Source organism: Nannospalax galili, unplaced genomic scaffold (genome assembly GCF_000622305.1).
Source record: "Nannospalax galili isolate Female #2095 unplaced genomic scaffold, S.galili_v1.0 scaffold298, whole genome shotgun sequence".
Lineage (NCBI taxonomy): Eukaryota > Metazoa > Chordata > Mammalia > Rodentia > Spalacidae > Nannospalax > Nannospalax galili.
This window is the reverse complement of record NW_008344488.1, coordinates 2,050,040-2,077,041: the sequence shown is the minus strand read 5'-3', so window position 1 is coordinate 2,077,041 and position 27,002 is coordinate 2,050,040. Positions and strand designations below refer to the sequence as shown.

The following is a 27,002-nucleotide window of genomic DNA, read 5'->3' as shown; positions in this document are numbered from 1 at the left end:
GAAAGGGAAAAAGGAAAAACGGAAAGGGAAAGGGAAAGGGAAAGGGAAAGGGAAAGGGAAAGGGAAAGGGAAAGGAAAGGAGGAGAAATGTCCTTGATCATGGTGCTATTCATGAATGAGAAAAGACACCCATTCACCCATTCATAAGTGTAACACAATGGCTTCTTGTAATAACTATTACAATGTGGCATTTACCTAAAGACCAAAGGAGCAAAATCAACATCTAGTACCCATAGGTGAGTCATCTTTTAACTCTAGAAACAAATAGGGCTAACCAAGTTTTAACAGGAGTACCACTGATAGAAACCATTTGTATCTTAACAATATTTTATTAAAACCCCTAAACTGCTCAGAGATTCTCATAAATCTCATTAAAGCTACTTACATCTGAGAATTGGAATCTACCTAAATAATACCTGAGTGTTAAAAACATCGTAAAAGAGAGATGGCTCAGTGGGTGCCAGGCCTAGCACTTGAGTTCAATCCCCAGGATCCACTTTATGGAAAGAGAGATCCAGTTCCCATTAAATTGTTCTTTGACCTCCATATGTGTGTTGTGGCAACCAGTCATATACAAATAAGTTAAGTGTTAATTTTTTATTTTTTATTGAATCTTTGTGTATTTCATAGAAAACATCTTAGTCATCTTTATACCCCCTTTCCCATTGCCCCACCACCACTGGAATTCATACATTCTGTCATTTGTGTTAAGTCCTATCATGTCAAGTTAGTGTCCCCAGATGTCCCTCAGTGCAAATGCATCCAAGTGCAAGGTCTAGTCAGCCTATCTAGAGTCCCTCTCTTCAAGAAGATCAGCTCTTCCTCTCCCAACACTAATCAGCTGCCAAAAATTCTTTGGCTAAGATTGGGGCCTCCTGTCCATTTCCACAGTTCTGTGCTGAGTTTTTGTTTGCTTGAGTCTGCATGGGTCTTGTGCATGCTGACACCATTGCTGCAGGTTCATATGAGATGGGTCCCAGGAGCCTGGAGAACTCTATTTCCATATGGTCATGCACCTCCTCCCTGGCTCTTACAATCTTTCCACCCCTTCTTCCACAATTGTCCCTGAGCCCTGGATGGGTGGATTTTAATACAGGAGTTCTGTCCAAGGACCCACACTCTGTAGACCCTTATTCTGTATGTTTTTGCCCTTTATGACCTTGTATATTCCTAGCCCTCTGCTGCATGAGGGAGCTTCATTGGTGAGAACTGAAAGATGCATCAATGTTCTCTTCACCCCTTTTCCTATGTTCTGTGAACCTTAGGTATAGAGGCTGCATCATAGATGTGTCACTTAGGCTTTGGGCAATTCACAGACAATCCCTGTGTGTGACCAGTTGTAGAATGCTTAATAATCTGTCTGTTGAAAAAGAAGCTTCTTTGATGAGTGGTGACTGGGATACCTGTCTATAAATATAAGGATCCATATTTTGCACATAGTAAGAAATTACATTTGTCTAGGAATATGACAGCCTTGGGGTTTTCTCTAAGATCTATGACCTCCCCAACTAAAGTGCAATTTTTTAAAATCATAAAAGTAATAAATTCATTTAAATCTATCACAAATAGCAAAGAACAGACCACTAGAGCCAAATATCGAATGACTTTTTACTCCAAAAACATCTGACTTTCGTTGGTCAAAATCACCACTACATTGATCTGTATATGCTACACTGCCTTCAACATTAAGTCACTCTTGCTTGTTACTTCTCCCTACCCTAAAAAAATGTATGGGCAAGTTGTCTCTAACCTGGAGACAGCTACTTAAATCACTGAATAGGGTAAAATAATCTTTGTAAATTCCTTCTTCTGTAAATTCTTTTACATTTAAACCATTTATACTTAATGCAAAGGATAGAGTATAAATATATATCCAAATTTATATAAATAAAACTTGCATATAAGTCTATACTGCATTAATATTTCTAAGCAATAGTATAAACAGCAAGCAGAACTCCATTATTTATTACAGTAGACCCTCCATAGGGTCTTTAGTCATACATCTATATCCACAGATTCAACCAACCACACCTCCAAATTATTTAAGGGAAGGCAGGACTATTGTGTACTGAGCCTATTCATACTTCTTTTTATTGTCACTATTCTCTGAACAATACAGCATAACTATTTACATAACATTTGCATTTTACTAGGTGTTTTAAGTATCTGGAGGTGATTTAAAGTGCGAGTGAGAATATTAGGGACTTGAACATCCTCAGATTTTGCTGAGGGGAGAGGGGGCCTCACTCCAATAACCTGTGAATCCCAAGGGACAACATTATTCAATCCTTCATAGACAGCACGTCTTTTTCATCATTTTAGGTGATACTATGTACCAACCTTAACTTATTCTACTGGATTTAAATATCAAATTTCAATCAAGTAAAACTATTATATCTTATTCCTATATCACTCACAAATTTTCTGTGACTTTATAGATGAATGTTTATAATCTGGGGCTTCTGTTCTCCCTGTATGATTCTCCCTCCATGTTCTCCCTCATAAATGCAAACAAAAATCATAATTAGGAAATAAGTGCTCAATTGGGAAGGTTCATATATATTTGCTAAAATGAACCAGATGAGTCCTGGTGAGGTGAAATGAAAATAGAGAGCACACTGTTTAAATGTTTAACAAAAACAAGCAAACCCTTTGGCGCCTGAAAAGCGTGAAATCATAAGTGTGGCTGAAAATAAAGCATTACAAAAGGGCTTAGAACAACAGAGAATTCATGGTCACAACAAAAAGGAAAAAGAAAATGGTAACAATGACAAGCCACTGCCACAAGGCATGTGTGACAGAATAACCAGTACTTCTCACAAAAACTAAACAAGCAGCTCAGCTTCTTAGGGAATCTCCACTCCAATCTACAAAATTCACAACAAAAATCTTCTCAAATATTTTCCAACCGAACTAACATCTGTGACTGTAGGTTCTGTTTAAGAGACTAGAGTAAATCAAGTTCTCTTCCTTAGACTGTTTCTAATGAACATTCAAGTACTAAAACTAGAGTTTAAATTTAAAAGAAAATGTTGTCCTTTAAATCTAATAAAATTAAAACCACATACATTTGGAAAAACATACTGAATTTTAAAATGAAAATTTCTAATTCTGTGACAAAAGAAAAACAAAACACATCCTGTTCCAAGTCGGAGAGTAGAGCAGAGCAGAGCTCCTTACATAACTCTAACTACACTAATTTCATGCCAAAAGAGAATCTCAGAATCACACCAGAACAGGTCATATTGGAGTTAGGAACAGGCCACACAGGTCATCAGAGCAAGAAGGGCTTGATGTAGAATCGGGAGCACAGCTAATACCCAGGGATACAGAGCTAGGTTAGGTAGGAACAAGACATAGTATTTCCAAACAAGTACGAAGGAGCGGATCTATATGAACACAGCAAACCCCTAGCTGTCTGCTACCCATGAATACGTCCAGAAAGCAGGTTAGGTGGGCAAGAAATGAATAGTGCAGCACTGCCCCATACTACATCGAAGTTCATAACCATTTAAACTGACATTTAAGTTTTCCGTTTTTCTTTTTTTAAGATTTATTTTTATTTATGTATGTGTGTCACTGTGTGTATATATGAGGGTACCCATGGAGGCCAGAAGGATTCCCCTTGAGCTAGAGTTACAGGCGACTATGAACCATGTGATGTGGGTACTAAGAACCAATCTCTGGTCCTTTGCAAAATCAGGACCAGAACATTCTTAACCACTGAGTCACCTCTCCAGCCCACATTTAAGTTTTCCTAAAACCACTAGTTATTATCTAAAGAATTAAATATGATAAACTGTATAAAAAATAAAATCCTCACAATAATCCCATAAGGCAAATATTACCATCTCATTTTATATATAAGAAAACTAAGATTGTTTTAAGTTACATAGTTTTCCCACACTGGAATAGCCAATAAATGATAAAGTCAAACTTAAAACTAAAATCTTTTTTTATTTCAAAGCCAGATTCTCAGCTGACAAGAATAAACTGCCTGTCACATCTGAATTCATGGTTTCTAGGCACACAATTCAAAAGGTTAAAGTTACTGACTTCACCTGGTTGCTCCTACAGAGAACCCGGGTTGGATTCCCAGCACCTACATGGTGGCTAACAACTGTTGTAACTCCAGTGCTAGGAGAGCCAATGCCCTATTCTGACCTCTGCAGGCACTGTATGACACAGGTGCACTTACATACATGCAGGCAATACACCCATACACATAAAATAAAAATAAATATTTTAAAAATTTGTTATGTCTCACTCTTTCAGGAAGTTGGAAAGGAAGTATCATATAATGGAGGGAATCTAACCATCACAGTACAAGGGGAGGAGGACCCAGGAATTGCTGAGACGCATCAGTGTACAACAGAGGACCCCAGACTATAGCTCATGCAACCAAATACTTGACAATCTGCAAGTGGTACTCGGGCTGTGGCCCTCAGACCACCATTATCAATATAATATAACATAGGAATTTGTGCGAATACAAGTTCTTAGCCTCCACACCAGCCCTACCAAATCAGAAACTCAGGGTAGGGCCTAGCAATTTGTGTTTTAGTAAATGACAGAAGTGATACTGCCAACCACACTGTAGTATCAAGACAACTAAACTACATACAGAAAACAGAAACCACACTCTATGTTCCTTAAAACCTTTATGTATCTCATATCAATGAAGAATTATGAAAACTTAACATAAATCTGTTGTGATAATACACATACTAGGTTAAGTCCATTACAAAAATTCTTAAATGATTTCTAAATAAGAAAAAGGTGGGGATCCTCAAACTAGTGTTAAAATCAAACTATCCTAAAGATAAGATATTATTGTTCACTTAAATAATACTGTTTTAAAATCAAGACCTCCTGGGGCTGGAGAGATGGCTCAGTGGTTAAGAACACTGGCTGTTCTTGCAGAAGACCTGGGTTCGAATCCCAGCACCCACATGGCAGCTAACAACTGTCTGTAACTCCAGTCCCAGGGGATCTGACAGCCTCTTCTGACCTCCATGGGCATTGCACCACACAGGTGCACTTACCTACATGCAAGCAATACATGCACAGACATAAAAATAAAAATAATAAATAAAATATATATATATTTAAAATCAAGACCTCCTATAAACTATTCTTAGAGTAGCAAAAATCCCCATAAGATTAACTGATCAAAAAATAAAATTTGGGAGCTGGAGAGATGGCTCAGTAGTTAAGAGTACTGGCTGTTCTTGTAGAGGACCAGGGTTCAATTCGCAGCACCCACATAGCAGATAACAACCATCTATACCTCCAGTTCCAGGGGATCCAACACCCTCCTCTGACCCCTGCAGTCAAAGCATGACAAGGGTGCACTTACGTTCATATAGGCAATACACTTATACACATAAAATAAAAATAATAAAATAAAATCTCTATCTGTTGTAAGATCCACCTTTCCAGTTTTACGGGTCAATCACCTGGGTGCTAGAACCACCCCTATGAAGGAAGGTTCACCTTAAGTTATGCTAAAGAGATGGATGGAATACCTATTGTGTTGAAGAGATAGTGAACTTTTCCTGCCTAGAATCCCCATCTCCTAGTGCAGTGCCTCTGGACCTGACCATAGACATAGGTCTCTGTTAGTCTTCCCATTTTTCAGAATTCTTAAGTATAACCTCTCCTTTTCTTCTTCATATCCCTTTTCTAAGCATGCTTTCTTTAATGCTTTGGGCTACCCTAGCATCTTGTATTTCTTTACTTTTTCTCTAAAGCTTCCTTCTCCCTGTCATGTGGTGACTAGTCCACCATGTGTCTGACCTCCATGCAGACTCTAAATGTTAGAGTAGCAAATAGCCCCATAAGTTTACCTGATCAAGACTATAAAATCTCTCGTTGATCTGTTGGAAAACCCACCTTTCCAGTTTCACTGGTCAATCATCTGGTCATAGGACCATCCCTAGGTTCACTTTAAGTTATGCTAAAGAGATGGGTAGAATACCTAGTGTGTTGATGAGACAGTGAATTTTTCCACCTGGAATCCTGCCTCCTAGTACAGTGCTTCTGGACCCAGCTCTCTGTAAGTCTTCCTGCTTTTCTGAATTCTTACTTTTTCTCTAGTTTCTCCCAACCATGTGGCTGCCAGTCAGCTACATGTCTGACCTCCATGCAGGCTCTAAACCTGCATGGCTTCGTGGCTTTCTTTTTTCTCCCCATCATTCTCCTCCTTAAGGCAGCAAGCAAGATTACCAGCTCCCCTGCCCTGAGGATTTTTCTTAAAATTCTAATAAAATTGTACTAAAGCTTCCATTTGGGTCCATTCTTAAATTCTTTTTATGAATGAGACTAAAAACCCCCTAGGGGACTCCCCCCACCGCTTCATAAGCCTGCATGCCCTAATGGCTTTTCTCCTCCTTCCCTTCATTCTCCTCTTCAAGGCAGTTGCCTAAATTTACAGATGGCCTGCCCTGAGGATTTTTCTTTAAGTTCTAATAAAACTGTCCTAAAGCTTCCCTTTCAGTCCATTCTTAAATTCTTTTATGAATGAGACTAAGAACCCTCTAGGGGGATTTTGTTTCTCCCCTAAACCATTATGTTTGGTATTCTTACCACAGCCACTGCCAAAAACAAATTTAAAAATGAATGAAATAATAAACCACTTCTGAATTTTTTGATGTCTTGATATTCAGCTAAATGAAAAAAAAAAACAATTTGACTTTTCATTTTTACAAAAGTTTAATGATATGTGGGTAACTATCACATATACCACATATCTAAGCAACCTATCAAATTCCCAGAAGTGCAAAAATGACTGGGTTATGCCCAGAATTACATCATTATACACTGTTAAAAGGAGACAGACATTTGGGATCATATCATTCAACCCCATTATTTTATAAATTAGGGAAGTAAGAGCCAAAACGTTCATGTGCAGAACTGGCTACTGGCAGAGCTACAAGAGAAGCCTGGGCTTCCTGACCTCCAGTTCTGACTTTCTCAACCTACCTCCCTGTAGCTCCATGATTTAATACAACGAAAAACCAACATTTAAACTAACAACATTTTAGCAAGTCTTGAATGCCTTGGAATTAATACAATTTCTTTAAAAGACAATTATTATCCAGCCATTTGTCTTAAATAACTAGAAGAGAAATCCTAACCTAACAAACTGAATACATGGCAGGGTACTTTATCTGCATGCCAGTTCCAGCCACAAAAGAGAGTATCTGTTTCTACCATGATTGAATTCTGTACTGTATAATGAAAAGATAAATCAATTATTGAGTAATTTAAATGGCAACTGTATGAATTAGTACCTGCTTAGATACAAGGTGGTTCTGATTTGTCACTTTATTTCAGTGAGAATATGTCATCTCTCCCAACAATTAGGAAGTAGCTATCATATGTTTTTGTGCACTGGGGACACAGCACTGAGGGTAAAGCAGCAAGGCAAAGCTTTGGAAAGGGAAGCTGGAAAGATGGCTCAATAGTTAAGAGCACTGGCTGCTCTTGCAGAGGACCTGGGTTCAGTTCCTAGCACCCACATGGCAGCTAACAGTCATCCATAACTACAGTTCCAGGGGAATTCGATGCCTTCTTCTGACCTCCGCGGGCACTGCACAACATGGGTGCAGTTACATACATGTAGGCAATACACTCGTACACATAAAATAAAAATAATGAATTAAATAAAAATAAAGCTTTGGAAAAGATTATTGACCAATGAGGGGCTAATGATATGTGCCAACCAAGGAGGAAATAAAAGCAATGTAATGGAGTGGGTGACTAGTGAGGAGTAGAAACTATTGATAAAGACCTTTTCTCGGGAAGTGACAATGATCTAAGACCTGAAAAGGGCACTGGGTCTGAAGAAAGAGGAAAAGAAACAGAAGCTTGAAGGGCTTAGGCAGGAGTGAGCTTGCTGGTTCAGATACAGTGAGTAAAGCAAGAGGAAGAGAGGACTAGGTAAGTCTGAGGAAGGCAGAAGCAAACAGACCTGCTGGGGTATTTGTATTTCATTTTCAGTAAAATGGAAAACCCCTGGAAGGTTTTAAATAGAAGCACAACAGGACCTAACTACATATGAATACAACAAAATCATTACAAATTCTACCCAGCCTTTCAGGTTTTCATCACCTTCAACTATCATTCCCTGAGATAAGATGTACAAGCCACAGCTAACCTCAAAGGAACACAGGAGTGAGAACGTTTAACTTAAATTATTTCCATTGTATAGCGTGTGTAAAATGCTAAGGAATGATTCTAAGCCTTCATCATCAAGCTCTGGGCATTAAATCAATAAACTAAAAGTTGTTCCACATGCTGAATTACTCTGTCTTCTGGATAACTTGGCCTATGTGCTAGCTAGGAGAGTAGTAACAAGACGGTTTTACAAGGTACCTTCAAGAACCCTCTAATGAATACCTAATTTGAACAAATACACATGCATTTCTAAGAATAATCTTGCCTAAAAATCAGTATCTCAGAGCAAAACAACAGCAAAGCCCTAGTAGATTTCCATAGTACATCATGTTGAAGAAAATTCAAATTAATGAATTAATGATGCCCTTGCCATTCTCAAGACATCTTCAACTTCCAGTCCAACAAAAGCTACTTACTTCCTAATTAAAGTGAAGGTTTATTTCCTCTTCTATATTATTTTCATTAAATTAGGTGCTCTAAATAAAAATCACACGATTAAAAAAAATACTACCTCCAAAGATTACGGGTTACCTAGTACACTTCTAAAATCAATATGATTTCCAACACTGGTATTCATTTTAATCCTAAAAAGCCGACTCTTCCCAGTAAAAAACAGTAAAGTTTCCTATGTCACAGTAGTCTGTTAGGTCCTGGGGAGAATATAAAATATTAAAGAGTTCAGGCTAATAATATGAACAATACTAAGATGTCATAAATACAGTAAATGTCATGCCTAAATCTTCCAAATTTGGGATTAATCCTTCACAAAAAAAGCTGATTTATTCTCTCTCCTTGTCACATCCTGTAATGTGGAAATTCCATCAGGGGACATCACCTAGACAAGGTACCTTAGGAAATGGTTATTTATCGAGGACTTGTCCACACAGGGAGTAGGAACATGAACAGTCTGGGTTCTAGAATAATTTGTGACATTTCGGAAATACATTAAAGACACCAAACACAGGATACCAATGAGGAGTTCTCATGTGAAAGCACAAAACAATAAAAGCTTAAACAAAAACTACAGTCTAAGAGAGCCCTTAATCCAGGAGAAAGAAGTCTATCATGAAAAATCTGCAGCACACAGTTACCAACCAATGTCAAAACAAACAACATACAAAGTGGAACATGGGAAAGCTAAAACCAGGACCCCTAAAATAGCTAAGTGGGTCAAGGCTGGTGATTTGAGTTCAATCCCTGGAACCCAAGTAAAAAGGGAGAGAACTGATTCCACAGAGTTGTCCTCTAACCTCCACACTCACATTGTAGAACAAATATACCTGTACTCTCTCTTACACACACACAAAATAATAAATAAAATTCCTTTAAAAAGAAAACACAAGAAGCCAAAGAACAGGATAAAATATTTGCAACATATACATGTACACATAAACTCTCACAATTCAGTAACAATCAAACGAGGGAAAGTAGGCAAAAGATTTATACAACCATTTTTCACAAATGAAGATATCATTAAGAAAAGATGCTCAAGACCTGAGCCAGGCATGGAGTATACACCTATAATCTGAGCACTCAGGAAGTTGAAGCAGGAGGATCCTGAGATGGAGGCCAGCCTGGACTACATAGAGAGAACCTGTCTCAAAAAAACAAAAACAAAGATGCTCAAAAGCTTCTCATCAAAGAAATGTAAATAGAAGCAGCAAGGTATTTTTGTACACCCATCCAAATGACTAAAATTAAAAAGATTAACAAAAAGTATTGCAGAGTACATAAAGTAACTGGCTCTCTCAAAGCAATGTACAAACTCTGGAAATGATACAACTCCTGGAAAACTGCTTGGTGGTTTCTCACAGAATTTAAACAAGCACCTACCAGAAGATGCTGTAAATACAACAATAAAAGTCAAATGACAGAAATCTTTTTTTACCTACAAGAAATAATACATTGAGAGAAAGTTTAATATACCAATGTTCCTAGAATATTATTCATATTAGCGGAACTTGCTGCAGTTTCCATCAAAAGAATGACTAACCTCATCATTCATACAATAGAGTATCATTCAGCAATTTAAAAAAAAGGAATACAATGTAGGTAAAACTCAAAATTGTTATACTGAATACAAGCAATCTAAGACTGTATAACTAAGACTGTCTCAAAGGAACTGGACAGTGTTTCTGAGGATGACTCCAAGGTTGGTCTCTGGCCTCCACATGCAGGAATGTATGCTGGCATGATCGCCAACACAAACATCAAAAAATAAAAAGCATACACAGCTTAGGTGACAGCCAAATTTTGAATGTCAATTTGCCTATGCAATGAAGTCCAACTGTTTGGTCAAACAATAGTCTAGGTGTTGCTGTGGGTATATTTTATGCATAGGATTAACATCTACCAGTTGGCTTTCTTTATATAGACTTCCCTGGCTAATGTGGGTGAGCCTTGTATAGTCATAGGACATAAGGACAAAAACTGAGATTTCTCAGAGAAAAAGTGTGCTGGATTGCTTTAGTTGTCACCTTGACATACCTGGGTAGAGGGAGCCTCAACTGGTGAATTGCCTCAAATGGAATGGCCTGTAGCCATATATGTTGGGCATCCTCTTGATTATTGAGTGATGTAGGAAGGCCCAGCCTACTGTGTATGGTGCCACCCCTGAGCAGGTGGGCCTATGTTGTACAAGAACGCATGCTGAACAGGGGCCAGGGGAACAAGCCAGTAGGCAGTGTTCCTCTGCAGCCTGTGTTCCAGCTCCCACCTCCAGGTTCCTGCCCTGAATTCCTACCTTGCAAGGATAACTTTCTATCTTCTCAGTTGTTCTAAAAGCTTTAGACTTGCCAGTCCCCACAAGTAAGCTAACTCCTTAACATAAATCTATTTATATTTATATATGTTTGGAAATATATGTACCTATAGAACAAATACAGTCACAGAAAGACAGGATATCATATTAAATTTTTTTCTTTAAAAAAAATCTTGACAGCATATTATACTGATATAAAATTTATAGAAGACTAAAACTTGAATAATTGTAATTTACATAAAGTTTATATTAAACTATAGAAAATGCAAAGTAACCTATGACTGAAAGCAAATCAATGTTTCCCTAAAGGCTCAAGGGAAAGAAGAGATGAATTGATTACAAAGTGGTATGAGAAAACTTTTGAATGATGAAAATATGTACCTCTTAACTGTGGTTGTAGTCAAGATATCACCACACATTATATACTTTAAATGGGTACAGCTTATTACATAATAAATCATACCTCAATAAAACATAGCTAACTTAAGCAAACAGGTGACTCACCATGCCATTATTATACTTCAAAAAAAAAAAAAATTTTTTTTTATATTTTAAAAGGGTAAGTGTGTTTTAATAAAAAATCATACCCAAAAAAAACATAGCAAACCTAAGCAAAAAGGGGCCTCCCCATGCCATTATTATACTTCAAAAAAAAAAAAAAAAGGAAGCATACATAATGAAGTAGTAGCAACTTTACTCAAGTTAAACTGTGGTTCCATTGGGACATCCTACAAAAAAGCCAAAAGAGCTAATGAATGTGAGTGCATCTAAGCATCCAGAGGATAAAATCTATGCTGAATGTAGCTTTTGGAGTTATTTATACAAAATTATTATCTGAATGGCTAGGGATCGATTTGATGACAGTAAGTGAAGACAAAGAATGCCTCATAGAATCTCATAGACTTTGCTACCGGGTCTTCTGTGACCTTGGGGAGCAGTTTTAATAGATTGATAGGGCTGACAATTCAGCTGAGTCAGTTTTAGAAAGGAAATCTTTAAGTGTGACTACTGTGATTTTTTTAAAGGTTATTTAAAGGGTTATATTTTAAAGATGCTTCCTAGAAAAGGAAAAGGGGGTTGATAAATAGGAGAATCAAAATGGGTCTGCTTTCTTTTCCTTTTTTTTTTCCCTCTGTGTGTGTGTGTGTGTGTGTGTGTGTGTGTGTGTGTGTTCATGTGCATGAGTGGGTGTCTTCCTGTCTCTTTCCATCTGATTTTTTTGAGACAGGGTCTCTCATTGAACCTTGAGTTCACTGACTGGCTAGGATGGTTAGCCAGCAAGTCCCAGGGATCCTGAAATTGTGCCTGCTTTGTTTTACTAGTTTAGTTGTATTTTGTTTTAAATGGGTCTTGGGAATCTGAACTTAGGTCTTCCTGCTTGTAAGACTGAGCCATCTCCCCAGCCCCTAAAATAGTTTTGTTTTTTTAAGATTTGATTTTTAGGAGTAAGTTTATTCACATTACATCGTGCTATTCATTTAATCTGACATATTATTTTATTTGCAGACAGAAGCACATTCACACTTTCATAGTCTCACAAAATTATCCTGTAACATGGATCATTTGATGAAGGGTAGTTTTCTAAACAAGAAATCAGGAACACAGGTACAATTGTTATTACCTAAAATACCATCTCAACAAATACAAATTTCCAAGGCAATTTCCAAATTTACTGCTTGGGCGTGCATGAAAGTGAGAGAACGAAGAGAGAGAGAGAGAGAGAGAGAGAGAGAGAGAGAGAGAGAGAGAGAGAGGGAGGAGAGGAGGGAGGAGGAGGAAGGGGGCAGGGGAGAAGGGAGAGAGAGGAGAGGGGGAAGGAGGGAGGAGAAAGGGGGAAAGGGAAGGGGAAGAGGGGAGAGAGAAGAGGGGAGAGGGGAAGAGGAGGGGAGAAGGGGAGAGGGGGGAGGAGAGGGAGGAGAGAGGAGAGAGAGAATCATTACTTGACCTCAGCAAGAAGGCATCACCTTTCAGTCCAAGCCTTTCTCATTCATCATCACATTTAAATATGGGACTTTACAGTCCCTTAGTAGCTCTCAGAGGCCAAGTGACTTTCCCAAGGTGAAAACTCAGCAGCAGATAATGCCCCAAATTAAACTGGTCTAACTCAAATCCCCTTGCACGTCCCTACACCAAGCTACATGCCCATAATGTGCAAATCTCATACAGGAGCTGACAGTTTAATTCAGCCACAGTGAACAATACTTGGAAAGAGGGAAAAAAAAAAAATCAAACTGCATACAATCTTGATTGTCTATCAGCATATTGCCAATGTCCACTGTACTTCATTTTAGCATTTTGACTTTCTTTTTTAAATGAGTCTATTTGGAGGGCTGTTGTTTTCTTAAGGGTCTTCTAAAGAATGAAGACAGCATCTCATCTGCCCAATTAATAGACAGGACCATTTTATAAATCTAAGAAACATCAAGGATTCTCAGTGATCTCACTTTGTCTGTATCTTAAAAAACTTTGTTATTTCACCACCCTAAGAATTACTTCATTATTAGCCAATCAATTATTCCCAACTATGCTTTTTTTAAAAAAATTACTACAGGACTGGAGAGATGACTCAGCAGTTAAGAGTAATGGCTGCTCTTCCAGAGGACCTGGGTGCAATTCTCAGCACCCACACTGTAGCTAACAACTGTCCATAACTAGTTCCAGGGGATCCAACGCCCTCTGGCCTCCGTGGGCTTTGTGCAACATGGGTGCACTTACATGCATGCAGGTGAAACACTCGTACACATAAAATAAAAATAATAAGACTACAATAAAAAAACAAAATCGTGTAAATATCTATAAAAGAATGACATAAAAATGAACTGTTACGATTGTATAATCTCTTCAACTTTCTTGCTACATTGCTCAAAGTATTAAAAAAACATTTTAGGTTAACATTTTAGGCTAAACATTAGTTTTCATTGAACAGGGTTGAAAATTTGCATTTTTTTCATTTTCTGCCCATTATAACAAAGAAAGTTGGAAAAGTAGATACGTTTCAATTAAATCAATAAATGCATGCTAAAATTCAAATAGCACTCTAGATTTTAATGATGATATTTATCAATCTAGCCATGAGTCTTCAATTGAAGATAGCCTAGAGATTTTACTTACATTCAAGAGATGATATGTAAGCAGAATTTTTTTCTCATTTTACATATGAGTATTTTGCCTACATGCATGTAAGTGTATCATGTGTGTGCAATGCCCACAGAGGCCAGAGAAGGGTGTTAAATCCCCTGGAAGTAGAGTTACAGATGGTTATTAGCTGCCACGTGAGTGCTGGGAACCTAATCCAGGTACTCTGCAAGAGAAGCCAGTGCTTCTTAATTGCTGAGCCATCTCTCCAACTCCTGACCAGAACATTTCTAAGCACACAAATCACAGTATAATATTGTCATCCAATAAATCATTCAACATAAAAGGCCATCATAGGGTATTTTGCAACACCAGCTTGTAGTACACCATTTTGCCAAAAAGGCCCAACAATTCATGCATTCCTTTGTTGTCATGTTGGTGTGTCAAATGTGCCTCATATAATTCAGTGGTGGATTATAAGTTAAAATATATTGACTACAAGAGACTAAAGAAATACATGAGAATGAAACTTACTCATTAGATGACAATACTAACTGGTTTTACAAACCAAAGAATAGAAATATGTTGCAATTATGAAGCAAAGATAACAGCCCTCCACTCATCAACTAACTTATGAATTGTCCATAATTTTGGAAAAATTATTTAAGCATGACATTTGATGAATGCAGGTACAAGAAGAACAAGAAGCCATGACAGAGGTTGGTTTGAAATCTGGAATCAATGTTAACAAGATGGACAGGTTCTAAGCTCATGCATTTACAGTTGATGAGTTGTTACTTGCATTCAGAGACTATTACCCATTTTGGATATAGGTCTCTTAAAAAATCTGGAAAACAGGGAAAAAGAATTTGGGTTTGCTATTGTTAAAATTCTTATCAAAGGTTTTTTATAAAGCTATTTTTCAACTATCCCTTTGTTGCCCGGTAAATTATACATAAAATATAGAAAAATTAAAAAGAAGCCATTGGGGCAATGAAATAACATCAGCACTTACTGCCAAGCCTGATGACCTGAGTTCAATCTTCAGAACCCAGATAGTCAAGGAGACAACCAACTCTCAGAAATTGTCTTCTGATGTGCGCCATGGCATGTATGTTCACACGCGCGCGCGCACACACACACACACACACACACACACACAAATATGTTTTACAAATTTAAGAAAAAAAAAGAAGTCATCAGTCCCAGAAAGTAATTGATGCAATATATTATTTTTCCTTGTTTAGGGAAAATAAAATAGCTGAGACATTTCTTTGAATATTTTAAAGACACATTTTAGAAATAAAGAATACCTAAGTTTGTTTTAAATTCTTGTGCTTTATTCTCCTTCCCGAACACAATAACAGCTACCTAGTCTAATCATTTCAAAGTCAGAAACCATTTCTTTCAATTGCAGTCATTAATTTTCTTCTACAATGATATGCATCAAAACTATAAAACAGCCTGACATTAAACTTAATCCTCTTTAAGATGTTGCCTGCCATGGACATTTGATTCCATATTGAAAGGTTTAGTCAAGAATTATATGTAAAAATAACTCACTGTGTTATATATATTTATAAATGATGTATGTACATGTAACAATAAAAACAAGGACAAGAAACTGTGAGGGAGTGGGATGCATGAGAGGAGATGGAAGGGGACAGGAAGGGATGGAAATGATGCAAATACAATTCTCAATGAAATATATTTTAGAAAGATTTATATCTAATGGACAATTAAAATTAAGTGTATTTCTTTTCTTGATTTATTTATTTTTACTTTATATGTATATGTGCCTACATGTATGTAAGTGTGCCATGTGCATGCAGTGCCCACAGAGGCCAGAAGGGAGCATCAGATCCCCTGGAACTGGAGTTGTGGATGGCTGTTAATTGCCATGTAGGTACTGAGGACTGAACCCAGGTTCTCTGTAAGAGCAGCAAGTGATCTTAATTGATGAGCCATCTCTTTAGGTTCAATTGTGTATATTTCTAATCTACAAGTTCTAATCACACTTAACTTTGTTTTTTTCAATTACGTGGTTTTTGAAGTTTGTACATAGAATGCTAAGGGAATGAACAGTTATTAACAGTTTCTAGAGACAAGCTATTTCTAACGGCTCAATCTAGCATAATCTTTATTCTTAAAAATCATTTTATGCATGATATAGTAAACTTTGATTCCTATCTAACTCTGAAAAACAATGAGAGTAGCCACCACCACAAAACACTACCATTTGCATCCCATAACTCTAGAGAACACAGCATATAAACCATTTTTCAAACCTATAAAATAATTTTAACTTCAATACTTAAAGGCTGAAAGAGTATAAATTGCTTGCTTGTGTCCTGATAGAATCCAGTTTCCAAAATTCTAAACCCTCATTTTTGCTTTCAATTTTTCTCCCTTTTCTCATTGTTAGGTAATTAGCTCTCATCTCCACCCACATGCTTGCCTGATACTGTCACCAAGAATGCCTATAGCAACCTCTTTCCCAGCTGTATATCTCTACTATAACTACAACCAAACTTAGCAAAATTATATTCAAAAATAATGAAATGTGATCTAGATACACTTTAGTGACAAATTTGGGATTTTCAGAGAATTTCTTGTCCTGTTTTCTCATTCCAGATAGATGCAGTTGTTAGAGACTCTTTTTGTATAGTTCTTCTTGTTTACAGGGAAGTGCAATTAATAGACTCATATTCCAGCGTTATTCTGCTCCATTGCTAGCCAATGACATTGTTGAGTTGTTTTCAATGTATGTTCATGCTGTGCTTCCTCCTGCACAGGTCTGGATTTTGGGTCCTTTTCATATAGTCAGTCCCTTTCATTCTCACTGTGCTGGGGCTTAAAGAACTGAAGACAATATTGGTTCATAAGATTTTTTTATTTGTATTTTTCTTTAATCATAACAGCTGAAACTTTTCTTCCAAGCTGTGGCTTCTTTATTACATTGTACCTTTCAAACTTATAATCTCACACTTTGGATAGCTTCTAAGATAGCAATTAAATTAAATGGCAATGAAAACAAATTTACAGACAAAATAGGGATTCATACAGAGGCACTTAAAGGATCCCCATCCTTCTCTCCTAGGAACTCTAAGGAACTTATGCCTCACATCAACTCACCTTTACAGTTGATGTGGTAACAAGTACCAGCCAAATACTGTATATTAGCATCTTTTGTTCCAGACCAGTCTGTAGATAAAGACAGCCTAATTGAAAAGGGCCACTCCCTAAAGCAATTGGGAATGGTGGGGCGGGGGGGTTGTTGTTCCTTTTGCTATGGTATTCTATTAAACCAAACAGAAAATAAAAGCCTAGTTTCTGCAATCTAAAAGCAATACACTATCTTCTGTATTGCCTCCTGCCTTTAAACATGTTGCCAACAGAATGAAACAGGTGTTCCCTGTTTACCTACTCGGAAATGCAATCAAATACAAATATTTTCAGAGACAGTTCAATCCCTGTAGTCTAAGACTCTGTGGCCATTGAAATTCTTATGAGTCATTGCCTCCGAATTCATGCCTATGCCACAGGTGAGTCATGAGCTAAAATCATCGAAATTGTTTCATTTAAATCTCTTACAATAGAGTTAGATTTTGCCATATATGGGTTGTATCTTTTCAAAAAAATCAAATTCAATGAAAATTTGCAAATAATTTTCTTCTTTCTAGTTTTTCACAGTAACAGGTGTATTCCTCCAGATTCTAGGACTTTCTCATTTGGCAGCAGAAACTGTGATTTCTGGCTTCTTTGATCCACTATAAGCACATGACATAAACTTTCCCTATTCCTCTTAGAAAATTAACTTTATTGATCCGGTATTTCCTCATTTCTGCATTCTCTGATATTCTAACAGTAGCATTCAGAGCCTGATACCCAGTTTGTGTCCAAAGTGAATATTTCTTTGATTTGGTTAGGTTTGATTTATAGTGCCAGAGACCAAATCCCAGGTCTCATACATGTATGCAAGTGTTTTACCAATAAGCTACAACCCAATCGTGCAATATTTTTCATTTGTTACCTCTATATCCATTTATATACATGCAACCTGTCCTATAATCTGGGAGTTACAGGGGGAGCTTGGACTTAACCTGTGGATAACAATTATTTATAAAATAAAATAGGTCCCAATACATCCCTACCTTCTCTCATAAATATTTATAAGTCTATATCTTGTAAATAGCTTGTTTTAAAAAAATTTTTTTTCATCTTAGCCAGGGATGGTATGCATACCTGTTCTCTCCTAAACACAGCACAAAAGGGACTAGATGACCGCATATCCTCCCTGACACTCTTAAAGATTCCCATACACTGTTATCTCACATTTTCTCTCTTCCATCTACTTCCTAGTTATCTCGCATTAATATCTTCAATTCTAAGTTACTTATCCATTTTGAGAGCATTTGCTTAATAGAAACTAAATAACATACCTTGTGAAAGCCTACTTAAGCAGGTACATATAAACTTTGCAGTATGCTGAGAAACAAAAAAATAATAGAAGGCTACTACCTCAGCTTTCGCTCTTCCCTTGGGTTATTTCACAATACATGATCAAGATATCATGCATGACAGATATAAAGTTACTAATGTCAATGCACATGTGAAATATGTAAAGCTTAATTTAAACATAAATACAGATCTTAATAGTTTCTTCCCATTTCCAAATGTATCTATTGGCATATATACTAAGGTACAAATGCCCCTCCTTGGAGAGCACCACTTCATGCAATGGGGAGTAACACTAGATCTGAACTTCAAGAAAACTCTGGCAGCAATACAGAGAGGGTAAAGGAGATGACCAGTTATCTAAAGTGGAACAGAGTCAACATGACAAGACTTGCATGCAATGGTAGAGTACAGTCGACGAAGTTTGGAAAAGTTACAGTTAGGGACAATGTGGAAAGGGAAGCAGAGGAGGAGATAGAATTTTTGGATGATTTCAAGGTAACAATCCTGGTGACTAGGAAAATGTAGCAGTGGTAACTCAAATGGGAAATGTGCAAGGCAGCAATGTGATGGAAGGACATTTAATAAGAGATTCCTAAAGGATACACCCTAATAAAGGAGTTGAAAATGGGCACCAACACAGGAAAAGAACAAGAACAGTGAAGCATCAAAGTAGCCAAGGGAAACAAAAAGATTTCAAAATAGTAAGATAGACATTTGTGTCCATACTTAAAGGAGACAAGGGACAAAGGCATTAGTGGATGTGGCAAATTACTCATAATACAAACGAACATCTCTGAGTGTTTACCACATGCCAGAGATACTGTTCCAGGCGTTTCAAGTATGAACTCATTTAACACCCACAAAGAATATTATTATCACTCCCATTTTGCTGATTATCAAGAAAATTACATTCCTAAAATGGCAGACACAGAACCCAAATTAGGAGGTGATACAGGTAAGGGACATATGATAAGATTGCCTAGAAATGAGGGGGATAGGTGATAGAGCAGTATTTGGAAGAATGATTTGTTTCTTTTACACACACACACACACACACACACACACACACACACTCGGGAGAGAGGTTATAAACGTGTCTGCTGATTGAAGTGGCAGTAGGTCTAAATCTGCCACCAAAGTATCTCTGGTGCTATGGATAAAGTCGCATTTACAGAGGATAGGGACATGTCAAATTGACCAGGAAGTAGTAAGAATGAACACGTGGTACAGAATAGCCTACTGTCACCAAACAACAGTGTCCTAGTACCATGGAATGACGGGCTCTAAAAACAGAAACTAAAAGAAGGGACAAAGAAAGAACATCTAAGGGCTGTGAAGGAAATGGCAGTGATACAGCATCTCAGACTCCTTCCTCAGGAATGCACTGGTGGAATGGAAACAGTGAATCAGTACAGGCTGTTAAGAGGCTAAAGGAGACAGTCACCTGATTTCCTACATGGAAGATACATAAACCTGACTAAAGACAATGGCTGAGGGCAGAAGGTGTCCAGGGCCTCAATCTCTAGGACAGACACGTGGAAATCTTCCCCTTATAGACAAGTTTCTCTCAGTTATAAAGTTACAGGTCTTTGCACTGTAATTATCTCAAAGGCACACAACACAGACTTATGCAGAGGAAAGAATGTTTAAAGAGCAATGGAAGAGGCAAGTTACTGCACTGAACCATTTAAACTGCTACACTTCCCTAAGATGCTGGGGAAGTGAGTTCATTCATACTTTGGAAGCAGAACAAAAAGTAAGTAAAGGAGTCACGCTGGGAAAATTTCTGGAAGAAAATTTTAACTAGCTAAGTGAATCACTGCGCTAGATTTTGTTTAGATGCAAAGTGGTGGTTAAAAAAAAAAATAAACAGCAACTATGTTTTAGATACCTTACATTATTTTATTTTACTTTTTTGACAGGGTCTCCCATAGCCCCAGCCTGCCTAGAACTCACTATGTAGATCAGGCTGGCCTTGATTTCACAGAGCTCTGCCTGCCTCTGCCTCCCCAGTGCTGGGTAGATTTTATAACTCATATCTCAAGAGTAAAAGCATTCTTTCCTAAAGTCACCTTTATCATAACTATTACAGTAAAAAGACAGTCATTATCTTAAAGTAATTATAAATGTGTGACATATTACCTTTGAGTAATTTATATCTTAATTAATCATAAATCAAACTCATATAATTTTTTTATATTTAAACTCCAAACATGAACCCCCTTGAAAACCATGTGATATAAACAGAATAGGAATGATTTCTAGAACACTTGGTAGATATTCTTGTTTGCTTGTTCTTAAGAGTTATAGAAATATAAACTAAATACAAAAAGACCTTGAACAATCAGGCTTAATCAACCTTCTGACATTCCGACCCATCACTATTATCTACAAAGTTCACAATCCAGAACCACAACTGAGTTTAAAAAAAATAACAGTCACAAAAAAAGTCTCATAATGTCTTAAGTTTCCATTTTTGTGTGAGGCCACAAGTTAGACACTCCTGAGTCTTGGATCATGGTTCAGGGTCAGTTAATAATTACTTGTGAGATCTTTTTTTTTAGGGTTTCTGATAATACTACATTGTGAACATACAAAGGGTACAAAATGAATTTTTTTCCAGACTATTTCAAAGGATGGTGCCAGTCCATCATTGTCTGCAAAGCACCTTCACATACTGTTATTGTAGGTCATTTTGTCTCTAAATTAAAGTAAGATATCATATATGTCCATAGTCTGGGCCTGTACTGAAATGGGGGGGGGGGGTCCCCTAGAGGGCTCTTAGTCTCATTCATAAAAGAATTAAAGAATGTACCTGAACAGCAGAAAGCAGTCTACCCCTTTTCAATTGTAAAAGTGAACTAAACTGGATTCAAGGTACATCAAATGTACCTGGCCATTGTGGTGCAAGGTTACCCTTGGCTACACAGGGAGATTGAGGCCAGCCATAGCTAGGTGAGACCCAGTCAAAAAAAAAAACTAAAAAATAAAACAAAAATAAACAAAAACACACAGCTCTACAAATACAGATAGCAAATTTACTAAAACAAAAAGATTTTATTTAATGAGGACTACTCATAACATGTATAATTTATTAATTTAAAATCAATATTGATATTAAGAATAATAAATGTTAGGCATCTGCACACAGCCTTGATGATGTGAGTCTGATTACTGGATCTCACAAGGTGGCAGGGGAAAAGCGACTGACCTCCACATTTGTGCTATATGGCAGCCATCCCTGTGCACACACACACACAAAAATAATTTTTTAAAAAGAATAAATGTTAGCATTTAAGTTAATCACATACTAAGTAAAAACCAATAAATTGTTATTAGCATTTGCATCATCTGCTAAATGAGAACAGTTCAGAAAAAAAATTGTTACTATTTTCTAAATTTTTTTAAATGCTTATAAAAGCCACTGAGGCTTTGCCCTTCCTCCAGCTCTGGCCATTTCCACTGGGAGTGCCTTTCACCCTTAATAAACTGCCTCCTTCTTCTGTCACTATCCATGTGTTTCTGTACAAATCTTTTTTCAGGAACACAAGAACCTGGAAATCTCAGTGGGTGCCCACTGGACTCCAGTGCACACCTTTAAATACCCCTAGTTCAATTTTGTAAAATGTTTACATTTTCCCTTAATAGTATCGATAATTTCATATTCTCAATAAAGCATATTTTCAACATCTTGCTTCAAAAATTGTATTAGTTACCAAATACTATTCTTTCGAGAATACTAAAAGAAATGCTATGTTATTTCTCTGTGTGCGCACACAAACCCTCAGATACCATGCATCTTTTTTTCAGGTTGAGGGGGCGAGGAGGTGTCAGGAAACAAGGTCTCTCACTGGTCTGGAACTTGCCAAGTAAGCTAGGTTGGCTGGCCAGAGAGCCCCAGGGATCCTCCTGCCTCCATTTTCTAGTGCTGGTATTACAAGGCCACCACCAGGATTGGCTTTTTTTTAAATGTGGGTTCTGGATTCAAACTCAGGTCCTACTGCTTACAAGGCACTTTGCCAACTGAGCTATCTTCCTAGTGCTTACTTTTAAATACTAAGTTAAAATTTTTCTACCAAGTGCAACCGATTATGACTAGTAATAATCAGATGCATACAGATTAGAGATGCAAGTGCCAACATCTCAGTAAGAAGGTCCGGATACCGGCGCCATCTTGTAATGGCGGCGGAGGCTGTGGCTCTCCACATATAACTATATTAATTCAACTGTGAACCTAGAATCTTGCACCTACTTCTGAAAGAGATGTGCTGTTGCTCTGGAGTGTGTTACTGAATATGTTAAAGCTGTAGTGAAAAGCTCCTAAACATGTAGTTATTAAAAAATTTTTAAAGTATAATGATTAAAAAAATAATTCTTCAAAGCATAAAAATTTGCTCCTTAAAAAAAAAAAAAACAAAACTTCTACCACAAGAGACTCTGCATGTACATGTGTACGCCTCCCTATTAACAATGCCAGTGGGATGTACATTCTAAGTCCTTCATGGCAAATTTCATGTCTTTGCTTGCAAGTCTGAGCAGATCACCAAAATGAACAAAGCCCAGCTATGCATAGTTTGTTTGATATTATTTACCCTTCCTACAAATTCCTCCAAAATTAAATTGTGTTATCTGGTCTACAATGTAAAAAGTAAAAACAATAAAAATACACAGTTGGAGGAGAGTGGAAATGGAACAAAAATAAGAGACTAGCAACAGAAAAGAGCCTTAGAGCCACCAGCTAGCAAGCTGAAGCAGGAATTACAAATTCACTCAGGAGGAATCAGAAGCTTGGAAAGGTGTCAAAAAGCACTTAAACGGTAAAACTAAGATTCAAAACAAATTCTATTTGGCTCTAAAAAAACATCCATTTCTTTCACCAGTTCATAAGGCATGGTAGGCACAGTATCAGCTGCAACAAAAGTAGACTAATGCCATGAAAATGGGAAGCTCAGGGACTACTTCTGAAGCATGCACAGCAAGCTGAGGATGCCTATGGAGCAAGGAGGTCACAAAACAGAGGGATTCCATCGGGTGGGAGCAAGAAATTGTTTGTCGCCTAAAAAGGCAGCTGCTGCTTGGCTTTAAACAGGTACATGGGCAGGTATCAACATACCATCTTCTCTTCCCAAGAGAAACAAGATAGTCTCAACATTTTTAGATACTAGTAAGTTTTAAAAATTAAATACCCTACTGTTCATGATACATATTCACCATTAGTATCCAGTTCCTGGAGCTGTCCCCAGCCTCCAGCATGCTGAAGTACAGCTATCATTTCTAACACAAGCAGAAGTACTCAAGTATGGAACCCAAAGGCAAGCAAAGGCAGATCAAGAACTGGAAGGCTAGGATTATATGGACAACTATACACACCTGCTTAGTCTAAGCTGAAATTAGTTATTAGCTAAGTGCTTCATTCTGGTTTTTAGTTTTCAGTTTCTCAAAGTTGCACAAGGAAGAACAGGAGGGAAGACAGAAAGGAAGGAAGATACAAGATAATTTTTATGACCAGACAAAACCTACTTTTAATGAGTCAAACCACCAGTTACAGAAACTCTATAACATCACTAATCCTGAATAAGATTAAATTTGAGTAATATAAAATCTGTCATTTTTTAAATTAGTCTTTGATTTTAACCAACAAAGCAGGCCACAGGAAAGCAATATATCAATGGGATTAACATTTCAAACAAGATAAAAAAATTAAAATGAACATTTCACATGTTCAAGAGTTTGAGCAAAAAAAAAAATAAGCCAAAGATGCAAATACAGCATACCCAATACAGCTGATTCCTGTTCTCTGTATATTCTTGATTTGTTTTATTTTCAGGGAAATATATTTATCAATAGATTCAAAACAGTGTAGCTGCAAACACAACAGAATCTCTGAAAGTAAAAAGTGACCTAAGACTGAAAGCAGTTTCTATTTTACAGAACAGTGTGATTTTTAAATGTTTCAAAGAAAATATTTTCCAAACATTTTACTTAAGGCCTCAAGACAATTCCTTTCACCTGCGTGCCTCTTGTATAATCTCAGTAAGAAACATGGCATCTGACAGAGTCCCATAGCACTACAGGCACACAGAGCCTTCAAGTAATCCCACCATGTCACTTTCTGAAATGATACTTAAGGTATTTTTTCAATGCAGCTATAATAAACAGGGTGTGGTGACATACACCTGTAGTCCCTGCACTCAGGAAGTGCAGACAGGGGGATCAAAAGTTCCAGGTCATCCTCCATTACCTACCAAGTTCAAGGCAAGCCCTTGATACATTTCATTGGACTCTGTCTCAAGCATTAAATTTTTAAAAATAAAAAATAGCAGATGGCTACTGTTCCCAACCGCTGTATTTCCCACAAAGTACTCATAAGTTCAACAAATAAACATTTCTATGTGAATTGTTTTTAATTCACAAACACCATAGATAGGTGTACAAATTTTATAGGGGAATCAGACACATTTTTTTTCTTAAATTTAGAAGACTGGGATCTAAAAAGAATGTCCATTCCATAGAGCCTAACCTCACAACCTCCCCTCACAGAAATCGCCAGGTGAAAAGAAATTAATATGCATTTGGTTTATTATCTTTAAAAGGGGGACATTTCAAAGAGATTAAAGTTTTTATTATTATTATCTCTTTAAAGAAATTGTCTACTCTGGTAGCATGGGTTGTCCATATCCAAAATCCAAGTGTGGTCACTAGTTGAATTTTTCTTTTCTGAAATGAGTTTACAAAGGAAAGCTATTAAGTTAACAAAATGTCTCATCCCTGCCTCAGACTAACTCACTATATATAGAACCTATAAAGTTAAGATGCCAGCAGCTCTTTTTCTGACAAAAAAGAAGTTAAATTTTTTTCCCATAATGGGCTTTCTCTGACTACTCAGAAATGTACTGAGGAATAACAGTTTTGCTTTTGCTTTATCTAAAGAAGAAAAAACTTATGCTCACCAGCCTAAAAATGAAAATATGGAAGAAATGTATCATTCCAGACTTCTTTTCATTTATGAACTATCCCAAAAGACCAAAAGAAGGAAGATGATGAGGAACAGCAGAAGCAGCAGCAAAGGAGGGAGATGAAGAGAGAAAGAAAAGAATCAATGATAAAGGGATGGCATGAGAAGGGAAGGGTATTCTAGAGCACAGACCAAGTACAAAGAGATGCCTCTGGACCAGCCAATGATCTCCACCGAGCTCATACCACAGATCAGTTCCACATCTGCAAATGGCTGCAAATGTTTACTGACCTTCAATGAGATGTTTCATTTTGTATTTCTTTTTTTTTTTTAATGTTAATAATTACTGGATGCCAAAGATATGATTTTCTTTGACACATGTCAAACAAGGCAGTGACAACTATAAGGAACAGATTCAACTTTCTGGAACACAATGATGTGTTTTCCATTGATATTTTTTCAAACACTTGGAGAAGACGAAAACACAGTTTATGGAACCAAGTGCAAACTCCAGTTTCTATGATCTTTTATCTAAGTGTCCCTAACTTGGAACTTCCTCAAAATGAAAAGTAACTAAACTTATTTCTTTCACATCATAAATACATAAATGAAAAAGGTCTTTTTCAGAAAAACTTAATAAACACCAGAAGGGTTTGAAGGGCCCAGAGTCAAATGGGAAATATGCAAAGTTTCTGGGCAAAATACTCGTTCTGGCTGGGCATGGTGGGGCACGCCTTGAATCCCAGCACTTGGGAGGCAGAGGCAAGTGGATCTCTATGAGTTCAAGGCCTGCCTGGTCTACATATTGAGTTCCAGGCCAGCTGAGGCTACAGGAAGACTCTGTCCCAAAAAGATCAAAAAAAGAGAAAAATACTCATTCTGTTTATCTGTTCCTACTTCTCTGTGTCTGTAAGGTTAAAATGCAGCCACAGTGAGCACTGAAAGCTTAACTGCATACCAGGAAAGGACAGATGGGTAGCCAGGGCAAGCCACACACCAATTCAATGGAGTTTTCCCTGCCAGCTAAGGATCACAGGGATGCTACTAAAGAATTTAGGTTAAAAAATAATAATAATTTAGGTAAAAACAAAGCAAGAAATAGAGCCCAATGCCAGTTTTAGGGATCAGCACCCTTTCCTAGCATCTTAGATGCCAGATAAAAAAGTAAAAGTTCCATCTCTAAAGATTTCCAGTAAGTGAGAAGAGGGCTACCCCATACAAATGGGTAGAACAATCACCAGTTTGACCTGCACTGGAGAAACAAGGGAAAAATAAGGACACATCTTTTTCAAACCTCAAAGAAAAAGCAAGAAATATAGCAAGACAAGTCATAATAAGAAATAAACTTAATTAAATTCATACTTGGGTTTTGTCCCACCCAAGCAAGAAGTCAACTACTTCAGAGGTATTAGGTACAATGGCCAATTTCTGTTGTGCTGTGTTCAGATTACAGTTTTAATAGTCTATAAACTGATGACAGATTATAAATTTGCAATAAACCCAGGCTTTGTCTTTTCTACAGAACTCAATCTGTACCTGCAACAGGTCGTCCATCATATGTTGATTTTG

The 27,002-nt window shown here is 37.2% G+C and overlaps 1 protein-coding gene across 1 annotated transcript in view; it reads right to left on the bottom strand.

Annotated features, from left to right (window-relative positions):
• Phlpp1 (PH domain and leucine rich repeat protein phosphatase 1) overlaps positions 1–27,002 on the bottom strand; it is a 263,807-nt gene that overhangs the window by 186,427 nt on the left and 50,378 nt on the right. The window lies entirely within an intron of this gene.